At 44.9% G+C, this 15962-nt stretch overlaps 1 pseudogene; it reads left to right on the top strand.

Moving 5' to 3' along the window:
- The first annotated feature begins 14528 nt into the window (after positions 1-14528).
- Positions 14529-15356, top strand: LOC466589 (small ribosomal subunit protein eS4, X isoform-like; annotated as a pseudogene).
- Positions 15357-15962: the final 606 nt, after the last annotated feature.

Here is a 15962-nt window from a genome sequence, read left to right as displayed (position 1 = left end):
CTCGTGATCCCCCCGCCTCGGCCTCCCAAAGTGCTGGGATTACAGGCATGAGCCACTGTGCCCGGCCTAATTTCTTTTCTTAATAAAGTAGCATGGGCATTGTTCCATGTCATTGCAGGCAGCTCTATCTCATTCTTTCTTACAGCCGCACGGTATTCCATTGTATGGGTGTATTACAAACTATTTCTTTGATCTCACCCTGAGAGAGACATTTGGATTGATTCCCAAACCAATCCCCTTAACTACATGCTGGTTCCAGAAGTTTCCCTCTCACTTACTATCTTTTCCACTTCTTGCACAGCAGCATACCTGCTTTCTCTGCTACCTTTCTATTTCTAACCTTTGTTTCCAATTCTCCGTTGCCAGCTCTGTAGATGGAAGCGCTAGGTTTGGACTATTGACTCAGCTGTGAATTTGGCTCCATTCAGATTGTGGCCCCTTGCTTTGACCGCTGTTTCTGCTTCCATGCACCTCTCCTGAGGGTAAAAATGCCTGCTCCACTTCCAGAAAAGCCAAAATTCACCTTGCACTCCTCAATGCCTGATGAGGAACAGGGAGCCACCCTCCTTGTTCTGCCCAACTTGAACATGAAGCCCCCATGGTCACTTCTCCAGTTACAGACTTTTCTTTTCTTTTCTTTTCTTTTCTTTTTTTTGGAAACAGAGTCTTGCTCTGTTGCCCAGGCTGGAGTGCAGTGGCATGATCTCGGCTCACTGCAAGCTCCACCTCCCAGGTTCATGCCATTCTCCTGCCTCAGCCTCACAAGTAGCTGGGACTACAGGTGTCTGCCACCACGTGCAGCTAATTTTTTTTTTTTTTGTATATTTAGTAGAGACGGGGTTTCACGTGTTAGCAGAGACAGAAACCCTGTCTCTACTAAAAATACAAAATTAGCCAGGTGTGGTGGTGCATGCCTGTAATCCCAGCTACTTGAGAGGCTGAGGCGGGAGAATTACTTGAACCAGGGAGGTAGAGGTTGAGCCTGGGCAACAAGAGCGAAACTCCGTCTCAAAAACAACAACAACAACAACAACAAAAAATTGTGACGGCACCATGTTTAAGTTCTGATATTCAGTAGACCAAGTCCTCACATTTTATTCTTCTTCAAGAAGATCTCTGCTATTCTTGATCCCTGAATTTCCATATATACTTAGAATCAGCTTACCAGGCTCCACAAAATAAAAGGGAAAAATATGTTGGGATTTTGACTGGTATTACCTTACATTTATAGATCATTTTGGGAGTGAATTGACATCTTTATAACAGTAAGTCTTCTAATCCATGAACATGTTATAGCTTTCCAACTATTTGGCTCTTCCTTAATGTTTCTCTGCTGGGATTACAGGTGGGAGCAACCACGCCTGGCCTGTTTCTCAATATAGTTGTTGATATGTTTAGGCTTTGTGTCCCCACCCAAATCTCATCTTGAATTGTAATCCTCATAATCCCCATGTGTCAAAGGAGAGACCAGGTGGAAGCAATTGAATCCTAGGGGCGGTTTCCCACATGCTGTTCTCTTGATAGTGAGTGAGTTCTCACGAGATCTGATGGTTTTATAAGGGGCTCTTCCCTCTTTGCTCAGCACTTCTTCCTGCCACCTTGTGAAGAGGGTTTCTTGCTTCCCCTTCACCTTCTGCCATGATTGTAAGTCTCCTGAGGCCTCCCCAGCCATGCACAACTGTGAGTCAACTAAACCTCTTTCCTTTCGAAATTACCCAGTCTTGAGCAGTTCTTTATAGCAGTGTGAAAACAGACTAATACAGTTATATAATTTGCTCTGAAGATGTATTCCACCTATTTCTGTTTATTTCCAGGATCTTGATTTTTTTTTTTCTGCTATTGAACACAGTGCATATTTTAGTTCAATCTATGTCATTAAAAAATCATTTTTGTGGCAGGGCATGGTGGCTCATGACTGTAATCCCAGCACTTTGGGAGGCTGAGGCAGGCAGATCACGAGGTCAGGAGTTTGAGACTAGCCTGGCCAACATGGTGAAACCCCGTTTCTACTAAAAATACAAAAATTAGCCAGGGATGGTGGTGTGTGCCTGTAATCCCAGCTACTCAGGAGGCTGAGGAAGGAGAATTGCTTGAACCTGGGAGGCAGAGGTTGCAGTGAGCTGAGATAATGCCACTGCACTCCAGCCTGGGCAACAGAGCAAGACTCCATCTCGAAAAAAGAAGCAATAATTTCTGGGCCTCATTTTCTCTCTCCTTTATGTAACAAGGCCTAGTTTTATCACTGGCCTAAAAGTCTCAGATTTTGTATTTACTTTTCAGTTCCAGGTTCCTTGAACTGGATTGGGTTTAGGTCTTTAATCTTGGGTCCTAATTTGAGCCCTTTATCTCCACCTCAGGTCACTATAGGAGGTGGTAGAAGTTGAAATAGCCTCTCACCCAGAGGGATTAGAGGAGCTTGATCTTTCCCTACATCCAGCCCATCATCAGACCTTTTGGTAGTATCTTCAAAATGTATCCTGAATCCACTCAGTTCTCTCCATCACTGAGGCCACGAACCCAATCTAGCCACAACCATCTCTCACCTGGGCCACTGAATAGCCTCCTGCCTGGTTTCCATGCTTCCACTCTGTCCTTTCCAGATATCCTTCAATCCACAGACAGAATTATAATAACTAATATAATATAATACATGATAACCAATATAAATTGGTTTTCCATGGGAGACCATTTTTTTTTTTTTTTGAGACAGGGTCTCGCTCAATTGCCCAGGCTGGAGTGCGGTGGAACAATCTCAGCTCACTGCAACTTCTGCCTCCTGGGTTCAAGAGATTCTCATGCCTCAGCCTCCCAAGTAGCTGGGATTACAGGTGCCCACCACCATGCCAGGATAATTTTTTATTTTTTATTTTTATTTTTTAGTAGAGACGGGGTTGGCCAGGCTGGTCTCGCACTCCCGACTTCAGGTGATCCACTCACCTCAGCCTCCCAAACTGCTGGGATTACAGGCGAGCTACCGCACCCAGCCAGGAGACCATTCTTATAAGAAGTCACTTATGAGCCTTTCTCTTCACTCTTGTAATAAAATCTAAACTTTTGACCCTGGCCTACAAGACTAGGTCCAAGCTGACCTCTGCCTCCCTGTCCAACCTCTGCCTGTATTACTCAACTCCTCTTATTACATCTAGTGCCTGGCCTTCTGAAAGTTTCTAGAATATCTGTATTAGTCCATTCTCACATTGCTATAAAGAACTACCTGAGACTGGGTAATTTATAAAGAAAAGAGGTTTAACTGACTCACAGTTCCACAGGCTGTACAGGAGGCATTGACTGGGGAGGCCTCAAAAAACTTACAGTCATGGCAGAAGGGCAAAGGGGAGGCAATTGTGTCTTCACATTGCAGCAGGAGAGAGAGCAAGTGAAGGGGGAAGTACTACACACTTTTAAACCATCAGATCTCATAAGAACTCACTCACTATCATGAGAACAGCAAGGGGGAAATCTGCCTCCGTGATCCAATCACCTCACCAGGTCCTTCCCCCAACACTGGGGATTATATTCAACAGGAGATTTGGGTGGAGACACAGAGTCAAAGCATATCATTCTGCCCCGACCCCTCCCAAATCTCATGTCCTTCTCATAGTTCAAAATACAATCATGTCTTCCCAGTGGTTCCCCAAAGTCTTAACTCATTCTGGCATTAACTCAAATGTCCAAGTCCTCTGCAGGGGTTGAGAGAATTCAAATAAAAAACAAAACAAAACAAAAAAGTCTCAGTCCAAAGTCTCATCTGAGACAAGGCAAGTCCCTTCCACCTAAGAGCCTGTAAAATCAAAAACAAGTTAGTTACTTCCAAGGTACAATGGGGGTACAGGCATTGTGTAAATGCTTCCATTCCAAATGAGAGAAATTGGCCAAAACAAAGAGGCTACAGGCCCCATGCACATCCAAAATCCAGCAGGCAGTTATTAAATCTTAAAGCTCCAAAATAATCTCCTTTGACTCCATGTCTCACATCCAGGGAATGCTGGTGCAAGGGGTGGGCTCCCAAGGCCTTGGGCAGCTCCTCCCCTCTGGCCCTGCAGGGTACAGCCCCTGTGGCTGCTTTCACAGGCTGACGTTGAGCGCCTGTGGCTTTTCTAGGTGCACAGTGCAAGCTGTTGGGTGGTCTACCATTCTGGAGTCTGGAGGACAGTGGCCCTCTTCTCACAGCTCCACTAGGCAGTGCCCTAGTGGGGACTCTGTGTAAGGGCTCCAACTCCACATTTCCTCTCCACACTGCCCTAGTAGAGGGTCTCCAGGAGGGCTGTGCCCTTACAGCAGACTTCTCCCTGGACACCAGGCATTTCCATACATCCTCTGAAATCTAAGTGGAGGTTCCCAAACTGCAACTCTTGCCTTCTGCGCATCCACAGGCCCAGCACAACATGGAAGCTGCCAAGGCTTGGGGCTTGCACCCTCTGAAGCAGTGGCCTGAGCTAAAGCCCTTCATGGCAGAAGGGCAAAGGGGAGGCAAGCCTGTTTTCACATGGTGGCAGGAGATAAAGCTAGACAAGGGGGAAGTGCCACACACTTTTAAACTATCAGATCTTGTGAGGACTTACTCACTATCATGAGACCAGCAAAGGGGAAATCTGCCCCCATGATCCAATTACCTCCCACCAGGTCCCTCCCTCAACATAGAGTATTACAGTTCAACACGAGATTTGGGTGGGGACACAGAGCCAAACCACATCAATACCTTTGCTGTTCTCTGTGCCAGGACTGCTCTTTCAGCAACTTTCTACATAGTTGCTTCATCCTTCAGGTTGGGATTTTTTTTTTTTTTTTTTTTTTGAGACAGGGTCTCCTCTGTCCCCCAGGTTGGAGTGCAGTGGCACCACCTAGGCTTACTGCAGCCTCCGCTTCCCAGGCTCAAGCAATCCTCCCGCCTCAGCCCCCTGAGTAGCCGGGACTACAGGTGTGTACCCTCATGCCTGGCTAATTTTTTAAATTTTTTTGTAGAGACAGGGTTTCACCATGTTGCCCAGGCTGCTCTCAAACTTCTGGGCTCAAGCAATACACCTGCCTCAGCCTCTCGAAGTGTTGGGATTACAGGCATGAGCCACTGTGCCAGTGGGGACTCTGTGTGGGGGCTCCAACCCCACATTTCCCGTCCACAGGTTGAGATCTTTAAAAGTTTATCTGCAGGGAAACCTTTCTGACAACTCTCCTTATTCTCTACCATCGTGTCTCTTTGGTTTTCCAAATCACATTTACCACAAGAGGGACAATCATTTCATTGCTCTTTGTTTGCTAGATTATTGTCTTCTTTACCAGACTGTGAACCACCGAAGAGCAGGGACCCTGTCTGTCTTATTCACCATTGTATCTTTGGCACATGGTACTGTGCTTACCATGTAGAAAGTATACACACACACACACACACACACACACACACACACACACATATATATTAGACAGGGTCTTGCTCTGTCACCCAGGCTGGAGTGCAATGGTGCAATCTCAGATCACTGCAGCCTCAACCTCCCAGGCTCAAATGAGCCTCCCACCTCAGCCTTCTGAGTAGCTGGGACTACAGGCACACACCACCACACCTGGCTAATATTTGTATTTTTTCTAGAGACAAGGTTTCGCCATGTTGCCCAGGCTGGTCTCAAACTCCTGAGCTCAAGTGATCCACCCGCCTTGGCCTCCCGAAGTGCTGGAATTACAGGCATGAGTCACTGCGCCCGCTCTATAAGATATTTCATGAATGTCTGTTAAATGAATGTATACACCTTGCCTAAGCCAGAAGACAGAAGTTGGAGCACAGGGATCCCTGACAAAGGCCACAAGAAATCTTCCGAGAGGCTCAAGTGATTGTGCATAATGATTAGTAATGATGACATGTATGTCTGGGAGAGGGGAATGGGTGAATTAATTGAGAATCAACCCAGCACAAAAAAGTTCTTCACCTAGTTAGAGGCCACTTGAGAGGCCCATCTGTTGGCCCCCTAACAATTCCATCTTTCTGATATGTCTCCCTCCGTCATCTGAATAAGTGAAAGGAAGAAGAATACCAAAAAACAGGAAGAGTGGGGTGTTAAAAGAAGCAGACTGTTTGCACACTGGTGCCACCTGCTAATTTCTGCTGTGGCTGGGGGCTACTGTGGGGCACTCATGGGGATGTCCATTGTGGTTCAGGGTCAGAATTCTTGCCTGCCTTGTGGGAGGCTCAGATTCCATTTCTGGTCTGTGCAACTTCCTTTCAGCCCACCACCTGGCACACAGCAGAAACTCAATAGATATTTGTTGAATGATTGAATAAGCAAGGTCCTTTGATATTGGCTATCAAGGACACAGATTAAATGGTCCAACTGTGCCTTCTAGCAGTTATTATCGCCTATACACTACCCATTTCTACAGCCTCTTCTAGCAGCTGCTGCCAGGAGACTGGTGGTGCTTGTTACCTCCTCTAGGTAACTGATTAGAAAGAGAGAGAAGAGACACAAAGATGTTGCATGGAGATGGGGATGGAGTGGGGAGAGCAGGATCTCCCCCAAATTCCAGAGAAACAGCTGCGCCAGGAGAATATTAACACTTCAGTTTGAAGGCATGTTTTGGACTCCACGGCCCCCACCCCAGTGTACTTCAGTCATCTGATCATTATGACTTCTTGTCTTGGGTTATTTTCATTTTCCACACCAGTTTATCAAATAGATACAGAAAATGTAAACACATGAGTTGCCTACATTTACGTGCAACAACAAAATGATCTTCTGGCAAAAATTGCTTTAAAAACCACCATAACACACAGAACCAGACCGATGCTTTCTCTCCAGCCCCTAGTTGTATTCTGTCATTGCTTAACTTCATCCCAGGTTTACTTGCTCGGTTTAGTGTTCATTTAGGATTCCAACCTGGCTGGGTCTTTTCATGTAGTCAGAAGCTTCGTAGGGCCTTTCTGGGTTCCGCTTCAGGCCACAGAACAGCTTAGACTAGTGGCAAAGCTCTTAACTCACAGGACTCTTTCTGTGTCCGCATTTTCACAGGGGACACTTTCATCTGCCACTGCCATTCTAATTTGCCATCCAGATAGCTGACCTGGAAAGCTGACCCGGAAAGCGTACCCATTGGTGGATTCCAGCTCTCCCGCTAGGCCTCTGGACTTTCTCTTCAGCCTCTTCTCCGTTAGGTTAAAAAAGAAGAGTAGACAGAACAAAAAGCCCAGGGGGATGGGGAAGTCAGGGGCCCTGCTTTCTATCTCAGGGATGTGTCCTCTGATCAGGACGTGGTTACCTGGGTGACAGGAGTCAGTCTTCAGGCCTTTGAAGAAGCCCCCTAGTTTGAATGCTAATTTATGCTTCTTCAAAGCTCCCTCATTTTTTTTCTTTTTCTTTTTTTTTTTTTGAGACGGAGTCTCGCTCTGTCGCCCAGGCTGGAGTGCAGTGGCATGATCTTGGCTCACTGCAACCTCCGCTTCCCGGTTTCACACCATTCTCCTGCCTCAGCCTCCCGAGTAGATGGGACTACAGGCTCCCGCCATCACGCCTGGCTAATTTTTTGTATTTTTAGTAGAGATGGGGTTTCACCGTGTTAGCCAGGATGGTCTCGATCTCCTGACCTCGTGAGCCGCTCACCTCGGCCTCCCAAAGTGCTGGGATTACAAGCGTGAGCCACTGCGCTCAGCCTCTTTTTTTTTTTTTTTTTTTTTTTAACAAGGTGAGTCAGCTTGGATTTAAAGGGACTTTGTCCTTTGTTGGCCTTTGAATGGTTTCAAAGCATGATCTGATGGAAGCAAAACCCAATTCTGAAGTAGTTTTCTCCAAGAATCTTCTGGGAAGCCGACTGCCTAGGCCTAGGTCTTGGCAAGGGCAGGCTGTGGGGTAACTTGGGAGCTTCCCATATCACTGTGGAGTTGGTCCCTGGCTGCTAGGGAGGGATCATCTCCTTCCCAGGAATGTGCTGGGGGGAGCTGCAAAGTGTCCTGAAGGGTCTGGACAGCCTAGGAATTTCTGTCCCACCTCCACAAGGTGTTATATCCCTAGACCTCAGTCTCTTCTCCTCTGTAAAATGAAGGGCTTTCATTTTTGCCATATTATTACCACCCCATGTACTATTATTTGGTTTCATGTTGTCTAATGGACTCATTTTTGTTTACTTGAATACACATAAAAAGGAAATGACGTCTCCTCTATAAATGGAGAAATGGCAGCACTCTCCGTAAATAGAATGGATCAGGGCCAACCAGGCACAGGACCTTGAGTCTGTTGGCTTTTCGGGGACCAATGGAAATGTTATAATTGTAATTTCTTTTCAAATTAGGAGGAAAAAAATAAATATAATAGCAATACATAAATAATAAGGCCTGGTGTGGTGGCTCACACCTGTAATCCCAGCACTTTGGGAGGCCAAGGGCATGGATCACTTGAGGTCAGGAGTTTGAGATCAGCCTGGCCAACATGGTGAAACCCTGTCTCTATTAAAAATACAAAAATTAGCCAGACATTGTGGTGGGCACCTGTAATCTCAGCTACTCGGGAGGCTGAGGCATGAGAATTGCTTGGACCTGGGAGGTGAAGGTCGCAGTGAGCCGAGATCATGCCGCTGCACTCCAGCCTGGGCAACAGAGTGAGACTTTGTCTCAAAACAAAATAAAACAAAACAACAAAAAAACGCCGGGCATGGTGGCTCACGCCTGTAATCCTAGCACTTTGGGAGGCTGAGGCGGGTGGATCACTTGAAGTCAGGAGTTCAAAACCAGCCTGGCCAACATGGTGAAGCCCCGTCTCTACTAAAAATACAAAAAATTAGCCGGGCGTGATGGTGGACGCCTGTAATCTCAGCTACTCGGGAGGCTGAGGCAGGAGAATCGCTTGAACCCAGGAGGCGGAGGTTGCAGTGACCTGAGATCGCACCACTGCACTCCAGCCTGGGTGACAGAGCGAGACTCTGTCTAAAATAGTAATGATAATAATAATAATGAATCTAGCCAGGATTATATTCTTATTTATACCAATGCAATCATAAGGTATAATTTAAAAAAAGTTTTTTGGCTGGGCACGGTGGTTTATGCCTGTAATCCCAGCACTTTGGGAGGCCGAGGCGGGCGGGTCACCTGAGGTCAGGAGTTTGAGACCAGCCTGGCCAATATGGTGAAACCTCGTCTCTACTAAAAATACAAAAATTAGCTGAGGGTGGTGATGCACGCCTGTAATCTCAGCTACTCAGGATAGTTGGCTGAGGCAGGAGAATCGCTTGGACCCAGGAGACGGAGGTTGCAGCAAGCTGAGATCACACCACTGCACTCCAGACTGGGCAACAGAGTGAGACTCCATCTCAAAAAAAATTTTTTCTTTTTAGGCAGGGTCTCACTCTGTTGCTCAGGCTGGAGTGCAGTAGCACAATCACAGCTTACTGCAGCCTCGACCTCCTGGGCTCAAGCAATCCTCTTGCCTCAGCCTCCTGAATAGCTGAGACTACAGGCACATGCCACCACACACGGTTAGTTTTTAAATTTTTTTTTTTTGAGATAGGGTCTCACTATGGAGAAAGAGATACACCAAGGCGAAAGTGCTTAGGGCCCATGAAAGTCCAAATGCAGCCCTGGAATGAATGCACCTGTAAAATAAACGCAGCGAAAACAGAATGGTGTTACTAAATCCTAGCTGATTCTGCCTGCTGACATCTCTGTAGTAAAGCTTCCTCCTTCCATGTTAAAAATGGAGTTAGCATGTCTTAAGTATTAAAGAATGAAGAGCATTAAACTGACACTTAGTCCTTGAGAAATCAAAGAGGATCAAAAGAAACTGAAAAAGAAAAAATGTTCTCAATCTTTGATTTCGTTGTTATTTAATACCACCTAAAATTGCTTGACACCCCTTTGGTGGATCCATCCCGTACTTGGGAGACACAGGATTTGATGATGTTGACATAATAATAGACAATTATGTCTATCATATAATTGTGGTCCAGGTTTGATGTGAGTGTTTACTATATGCCAGGCCCTGGGTTGAAAAATTTAATATGCAAATCTCATTTTATCCTCACAGTGACACTGGAAACAAGGTACCATTATCTCTACTTAACAAATAAACTACAGCTTAAAGAGGTTAAGTAACTTGCCCGAAGTCACTTAGAGAATGTCAGACCTTTAGGGCCAGGCACGATGGCTCACACCTGTAATCCCAGCACTTTGGGAGGCCAAGGCAGGTGGATCACCTGAGGTTAGGAGTTTGAGACCAGCCTGGACAACATGATGAAACCCCATCTCTACTAAAAATAAAAAAATTAGCCTGCCGTGGTGGTGGGTGCCTGTAATCCCTGTTACCTGGGAGGCTGAGGCAGGAGAACTGCTTGAACCTGGGAGGTGGAGGTTGCAGTGAGCTGAGATTGCCCACTGCACTGCAGCCTGGGCAACAAGAGCAAAACTCTGTCCCCCACCAAAAAAGAAAGAAAATGTCAGAACCTTAAATCCAACTTTGGTTGACCTTAAATCCCATGTTTTTACTCACTAGGTTATAATTCCTATTTTTAGTTTCCTCTTTTCAATTAGTTTTCTTTTCAATTACTTCTTTGAAAAAAAGAATACAAAAATTGTACTTGTTTATAGTTTTGAATGGATACTTATTCTATTGAAAATTTCTATTCAAATTTTTGCCTGGCGGGGTGGCTTACACCTGTAATCCCAGCACTTTGGGAGGCCAAGGCAGGCAGATCATTTGAGCTCAGGAGTTTGAGATCAGCCTGGCCAACGTGGTAAAACCCTGTCTCTACTGAAAATACAAAAATTAGCTGGGCGTAGTGGCATGAGCCTCTAATCCCAGCTACTCAGGAGGCTGAGGTGGGACAATTGCTTGAATCACTTGAATCTGGGAGGCAGAAGTTGCGGTGAGCTGAGATGGCACCACTGCCTTCCAGCCTGGGTGACAGATCGAGACTCCTTCTCAAAAAAAAAAAAAAAAAAGAAAAGAAAAGAAAAAAAAAATTTCTATTTAAATTTTGTAGTATGAAAAATTTACAGTAGAAAGTAAGTCTCCTTTCTACTCCATCCCTAGACACCTCTTCAAACTGATAAATCACTCTTATCCATTTCTCAAGCATCCTTCCAAGTTAGACTATAATTGTTCAAAGATAAGTTTCAGAAAAAGGTAAAATAATGACTCTCATATAGATACAATATGGACACGCGTTAAAGATTTCATTCTACTCTTTTATCAATGAGAGAACCAGACAAATGTTAGAATCAAAGAGATGTTAGAATCAAAAGAGATTCTGAAAACAGACAGATTTATAGATCAAGAGTATTGAAATGAATACATAAATAAAGGCAAACTGGTTCTTCCATGGAGTGAGGGGAAGGAAGTCAATGAAGCCTCTGTAATAACTCAAAGACAGTGAAAGGCAGACAAAGTGAAAGGATATGTTATATGTAGACAAAACTGTTTTCCTCCCAAATCGATAACCACTCTATCAGATGTTTAGGTATCTTTCCAGGTTAGTCTCTAACATGCAAACATAAATGTATATATGGTAGGGTTTTTGTTGTTGTTGTTGTTGCTTGTTTTTTGTTTTTTTGAGATGGAGTCTCGCTCTGTCGCCAGGCTGGAGTGCAGTGGGGCAATCTCGGCTCACTGCAACCTCTACCTCCTGGGTCCCGGTTCAAGCAGTTCTCCTGCCTCAGCCTCCTGAGTAGCTGGGATTACAGGCACGTGCCACCACACCCAGCTAATTTTTGTATTTTTAGTAGAGATGGGTTTCACCATGTTGGCCAGGCTGGTCTTGAACTCCTGAACTCATGATCTGCCCACCTCGGCCTCCCAAAGTGCTGGGATTACAAGCGTGAGCCACTGCGCCCAGCCTTGTTCTGTTTTTTGAGACAAGGTCCTGCTCTGTCACCCAGGCTGGAGTATGGTGACACGATTACGGCAGACTGCAGCCTCAACCTCCCAGGATCAAGTGATCCTCTCACCTCAGCCTCTCAAATAGCTGGGACTATAAGCACGTGCCACTGTACCTGGCTAAATTTTAAATTTTTTTTAGAGCTAGGGTCTCACTGTGTTGCCTAGGCTGGTCTGGAACTCTTGGCCTCAAGCAATCCTCCCGCCTTGACCTCTCAAAGTGCTGGGATTATAGGTATGAGCCATTGTGCCCAGCCTATGCTGTTGTCTTTAAATACACAGGTATGGTGCCATGCCATCTACAGTGTCTGAAAAGCCTTTTTCCCCCATTTATTAATATATTTCTTGACTTTGTTAGAAAGTCTCTAAGATCCTCTCCAACTCTGTAACTGAGCCTCCTCCAACCCAGACAGGGCTGTCAAAAAAGATGTTTATAGCCAGGCACAGTGGCCCACACTTGTAGTCCCAGTTACCCTGGAGGCTAAGGCAGGAGGATTGCTTGAGGCCAAGAGTTCAAGGCTGTAGGGTGCTTTGGTTATGCCTGTGTGCCTGTGAATAGCTGCTGCACTCCAGCCTGGGCAACACAGTGAGACCCCACCTCAAAAAAAAAGTTTGTCTCATTCAAGGGTGGTAGATGACAATAATTCTCCGCCATGAAGTACCTGAGAGAGACTTGAGCAGCAACCAGGCACTGCCACACCTTCTAGGACAGGTGCACAACTATGCCTGCAAAGGCCACAGATGTTGTGGAGCATAAGAAACCCTGACCCTAACGAAAGGAAAGAATCAGAGGTAGGAGGTTAACAAGTGAAAAGAGACTCCAGAACACCTGTTACCTTACAAGGCCAAATGACTAAAAAAAGCAGGTGATGCTGGCCAGGCTAGGAAAAATAGGAGGTGATGAAGACTGTGGCATACAGGGGTATGCATTCCTGGTGTAGAGGGGCAGCCCTGCTGAGCTCCAGCCAAGCTCTGCCCTGAGGGAATGTTAGCCTTGTATTGCCAAGAGCCTCATGTTTTTTTGTTTGTTTGTTTGTTTGTATGTTTTTGACACAGGATTTTGATCTGTTCTCCAGGCTGGTGTGCAGTGGCACAATCGTGGCTTACTGCAACCTGCAACTCCTGGGCTCAAGCAATCCTCCCACCTCAGCCTCCCAAGTAGCTAGAAATATAGGCATGTGCCTCCATGCCTGGCTAATTTTTTAATTAATTTTGTAGAGACAGGGTCTCCCTATATTACCCAGGCTGGTCTCGAACTCCTAGCCTCAAGCCATCTTCCTGGCTTGGCCTCCCAAAGCACTGGGAATATAGATTGGCATGAACCACCACACCTGGACTTAATTTTGCAAGAGAAGCCAGAAATAAATATTTTACTTTCTTTTAAAAAATGTTTTTCTTTTTAGGATAGCAAAGAAATAAACATTTTAATGCAAAAATCTTTTGGGTTAAAAAAGAGAGAATATTATTTAATTGAAATGTTATCTTTTTTTTTTTTTTTGAGACAGAGTCTCAGTCTCTCGCTCAGCATGATCTCTGCTCACTGCAACCTCTGCCTCCCAGGCTCAAGAGACTCTCCTGCCTCAGCCTCCCGAGTAGTTGGAATTACAGTCACGCACCACTACCACCTGGCTAATTTTTGTATTTTTAGTAGAGACGGGGTTTCACCATGTTGGTCAGTCTGGTCTCGAACATCTGACCTTAAATAATCCATCCGCCTTGGCCTCTCAAAGTGCTGGGATTACAGGCGTGAGCCACCGTGCCTGACTGAAATGTTATTCATTTTTAAAGAGGTAGTTCATTCACATCATTCCAAAAATGAAAGGAAATAGGATATAAAGTAAAAAATCCCCTATATCTTCTCCAACTGATCAGCACGTTACCCTCTCCAGGGACCATCACTGTCCCTAGTATCTTGTATTCTTCCAGAAATGTTCTAAGCATATGAGGCAAATGTTATTTTTCCTTTATTCACACAGATTATCACATACTTTTCACAGGATAATATATTTTGTCTTTTCCCCTTAAAATTTATCTTAAGAGCCTTCTCTATCAATACGTAAACAGATTCCTCATTCTTGCTTACAGCTGCCTGATATTTATTTATTTTATTTAAAAAAATAGAAAAAATAAAAATAAAATAAATAGACACAGGGTCTCACTATGTTGCTCAAGCTGGCCTTGAACTCCTGGGCTCAAGGGATCCTCTTGCCTCGGACTCCCAAAGTGCTGGAATTACAGGCTTGAGCCACCGCTGGCATGCCTGATATTTCTTTGTATGAACGTACCATCATTATTTAGCCAGACCCTTTTTGTTAGACGTAGAGATTGCTTCCAAAGTTTTGCCATAATAAACAAGCCTATATTTATAGTATTTCACACATTGATAATATATCTATTGGATAAAATGCCTAGAGGCAAAACTGATAGGTCAAAGGAATTCATTTTATGATTTTGATAGATACAATTTACTCATGATAGAGATTGTACACATTTACATTTCTTTCTTTCTTTTGTTTTTTTTGAGACGGAGTCTGGCTCTGTCACCCAGGCTGGAGTGCAATGGCGCAATCTCATTTACATTTCTGTCAGTAATATATGAGAGTGACTGTTTTCCCACACTCTCCCAAAGACATGCATTATCAAACTTAAAAAAAAATTCTTTTTCTTCTTTCCGTGCCTAATGCAGCCATGGCTCATGGTCCCAAGAAGCATCTGAACCACGACAGCAACTCCAAAACATTGGATGCTGCATAAATTGACCAGTGTGTTTGCTCCTTGTCTATCCACCAGTGTCCACAAGTTGAGAGAGTGTCTCCCCATCATCATTTAAGAACAGACTTAAGTATGCCCTGACAGGAGATGAAGTAAAGATTTGCATGCAGCCGTTCATTAAGATCGATGGCAAGGTCAGAACTGATATAACCTACCCTGCTGGATTCATGGATGTCATCAGCATTGGCAAGACAGGAGGGAATTTCTGTCTTATCTATGACACCAAGGGTTGCTTTGCTGTACATCACATTACACCTGAGGAGGCCAAGTACAAGTGGTGCAAAGTGAGAAAAATCTTTGTGGACACCAAAGGAATCCCTCATCTGGGGACTCATGATGCTCGCACCATCTGCTACCCTGATCCCCTCATCAAGGTGAATGATACCATTCAGATTGATTTGGAGACTGGCAAGATTACTGATTTCATCAAGTTCAACACTGGTAACCTGTGTATGGTGACTGGAGGTGCTAACCTGTGTATGAAGAGTTGGTGTGATCACCAACAGAGAGAGGCACCCTGGATCTTTTGACGTGGTTCATGTGAAAGATGCCAGTGGCAACAGCTTTGCCACTCGACCTTTCAACATTTTTGTTATTGGCAAGGGCAACAAACCATGGATTTCTCTTCCCTGCGGAAAGGGTATCCGCCTCACCATTGCTGAAGAGAGAGACAAGAGACTGGTGGCCAAACAGAGCAGTGGGTGAAATGGTCCCTGGGTGACATGTTAGATCTTTGTATGTAATTAAAAATAATGTGGCATGATGAATTAACATTTTTTTGTCATTCTGGTGAAAAATGGTACTTTGGTGTGTTTTTCATGTGTATTTCTCCTATTATGAGCATAGTTGATCTTTTCACACATTTAGGAACAATTAATATGTTCTTTTCATTGAATTATCTTTTACATGCTTTGTTTTCTATTTTTTTTTTTTTTTTGAGATGGAGTCTTGCTCTGTTGTCCAGGCTGGAGTGCAGTGGTGTGATCTCAGCTCAGTGCAACCTCTACCCCCTGGGTTCAAGCAATTCTCCTGCCTCAGCCTCCCAAGTAGCTGGGATTACAGGCATGTGCTACCACACCCAGCTAATTTTTGTATTTTTAGTAGAGATGGGGTTTCGCCATGTTGGCCAGGCTGGTCTTGAACTCCTGACCTCAGGTGATCTGCCCACCTCGGCCTCCCAAAGTGCTGGGATTACAGGCGTGAGCCACCACCCGCAGCCCTTCTTTTTTTTTTTTTTTTTTTTTTTTTTTGAGACAGAGTCTTGCTCTGTCTACAGGCTGGAGTGCAGTGGCGTGATTTCGGCTCACTGCAACCTCTGCCTTCTGGTTTCAAGCAATTCCCCTGCCTCAG

This window comes from Pan troglodytes, chromosome 9 (genome assembly GCF_028858775.2).
Source record: "Pan troglodytes isolate AG18354 chromosome 9, NHGRI_mPanTro3-v2.0_pri, whole genome shotgun sequence".
Taxonomy (NCBI): Eukaryota; Metazoa; Chordata; class Mammalia; order Primates; family Hominidae; genus Pan; species Pan troglodytes.
This window is presented reverse-complemented; position numbering and strand designations above follow the sequence as displayed.